Source organism: Lathyrus oleraceus, chromosome 3 (genome assembly GCF_024323335.1).
Source record: "Lathyrus oleraceus cultivar Zhongwan6 chromosome 3, CAAS_Psat_ZW6_1.0, whole genome shotgun sequence".
In the NCBI taxonomy this organism is placed as follows: Eukaryota; Viridiplantae; Streptophyta; class Magnoliopsida; order Fabales; family Fabaceae; genus Lathyrus; species Lathyrus oleraceus.
The window spans coordinates 170,982,423-170,985,247 of record NC_066581.1 but is presented as its reverse complement, the minus strand read 5'-3'; positions in this window follow the sequence as shown (position 1 = coordinate 170,985,247).

Here is a 2,825-nt window from a genome sequence, read left to right as displayed (position 1 = left end):
CCATATTGTGTGATATTATTTTGTAAAACACAGTAAAGTGTTTTTAAATCCAACACAGGATGTGCAAAAGTGAGCAGTGTTTTTAAATCGGTAACTCCTTCGAAAATGATTTTTAAAACACAGTAAAGTGTTGAATTTTATCTGAGTCCTGAAGGTATTGGGAAAGTACATTCTTGTCCTTGTTTCAATTAATTTATAAACCAATTATTTTAATCTTTTTTCAAGCAAAACTTTTATCGATAGTCTTATATTTACAAAACGTTGACAGATATCGGTAGGTTGACATTGATCTATGCGGGTTCGACATTTTTATACAATAATTAATATTCCCGTGCACTTGCGGATACCCATTAGAAATCCCTTGGAAGTGCAAGGGGACTAGACTGCTCTCAGGTTGTGACAGGAACCAGGACTGAACTACTCTAAGAAGAAGACAGCCATTATTAGCCCACACAAGTGATGGAAAGTTGGAGTACATTGAAGGAATAAATTTCTCAAAAAGTTTTTTTCACATAATAAGTTTATGGAAGCAAAGAAAACCATTGTTGTCTTCTTCCAAGGATCATCATAAACATTATGAGATGCATGGGGTTTGACGACCTTACTCAAATCTACATCTTCAGAAATGGGTTACAACAACAACCGAAGGTATTCCTTGACCCAATTATTGAAAGAATGACACTAAGGGATCTCTAGGGATAGTTCAATAGGAATCACGCCTAAAGGAAAGATGGCATCATTGAACTGAATGCTAATGATGCAATCTTGGTACACAATGAGATGTTAACCTAAATAGTGGATGAACATGCAATGCAACGGTTAGAACTACATCAACAACTGAAAGAGATGCATGAAGTACTAAAACATATTCAAATTTCTTATTGTGATATGCGTAGCAACGATCACCCAACGAGATTTTGCCCACCTTCATACAAAGAGGCCAATTTCATAGGAGTTAAACAACAACATGGGAAATACGATAATAACAACTTCTAGAGGGTAAACAGCTACAACCAAGGTTAGAGAGAAAAGGTTAGACTATCAAACATGCAACAACCATATCAATGCTTGGAGAGCCTAAGTGCTTAGCAAAAATGTCACGGCAGAGCATTGGAAACAATATTCACACATTAATTTTTTCCATTTAAACCACTTCCCAAATACATAGAAACCCTAAGAACACGCAAGTTTTGAATCAAAGAAGCATTTCTCTATATTTTTACATCTCAAATTCAAAACAACAAAGGTATGTTTTTAAATTTTTGCACTAATTCTCTCTATAAACCAACTCCTAGTACTATATTTATATCTTTTTGCTTACTAGAATCAAATTTTATTACTAATATCATGATTATCTTAAATAAATATCTTCATAAGATTATGTTTAGGAATTTAGTCTATGAGGATATTTTATTTTATTTGATATGTTACTTGATTAAGAATGAATTGTAGAGGCAAAATAGGTGTCTAAATTTTCAATCTTAAAATACTAGTAGGATGATTATGATGAACATAAGGATGGACATTAGTTCTGATGGACACTTGAATGGTTGATATTATTGTGCCTTAGATCTTAAACACTTATTTTTCTAGATAGAAATTACTTTTCATGATAAAACATTAGGTGTTACAAATCCAATTGAATCCATGGCTAAAACCTCATAAGTTAAAGGGTTGGACTCTCCTCTATATCAAATATATTCAGTGATAAAATTTCAATGCAATTTTTTATGATTGATGTCGATGAAACCAAAGAGAGCATCCAAGAGGAAAGATGCAGAGGTAGGGACATCTAGGTCCCGTGTGCCATCTGACCATACTAGGTTTAGAAAACATGATCATAAAGCCTTTTATTCCAAATTGGAGAGTTGTTCCCTGATAACAGAAAGAAAAGTGAAACTCTCCAAAAATAGAGATTATTACACTTTGTGTGGGAAATAGAAGAAAGGGATGGGGAATACTAGGACAACCTCCTGAGTGCATTAACTTGGACATCACCAAAATGCAAAACCAATAGAGGATAACACACTAAGGCATTATAGTTCCCTTTGATAGGGATGATATCATCAAATATTCAGGAAAACCTTACCCGGATGACTCCAACGAATTAGATCCCTTTTCCCAACAAGAAGCAAGAGAAAATTAGGACTATGATGATATATCTACCGACCTCTGTATTGAGACAAAGTATTTTGAGGTAGGAAGTGATGGAAGGCATATCTATTTCAATAGGGTTAATATCACTATCGAGTCCCAGATGTGGATGACTTCCATCTTACATAATGTTACACTTAAGAGCCAAACCTCCACGACCATCCTTCACAACACATAACTTATCTACTATATACTCAGCAGACAATGTTGTGGATATAGAAAGGATAATATCATATAATAGTTGGGACGTCATCCACTCAAAAACCAAACCTCTTCAAGCTTTTCCTAGATTGATCGCGAGACTATGTAGGAAACATTTAGTGGAGATCCCATCCCATCACCATCTTCTCATCACTTCTAGCTTAGATGACAAATTTGCCTTTAGTTACTTCAAAATGATAGGATAAAGTCAGATAAGTTGTATTTATACTGCTTATTGTGTGTCTTTAGTAGTATTTGTTACACTTTATTTCCTTGTTTTATTTCATTTTTATATGCTTTTGGTGTGTTCTTACTGTTTCTAGGTAATAAGGGAGTGTCTAATTAAACCGAAGCGAAGAAATCAAAAATCACACGAAAATGATCTCATCCATACACAAAACACGCGGCCAACATGATTGAATTGGGTCAGCTGACATGGGCCAGGTTGGTCCAAAGTGCCTCGCATGTAT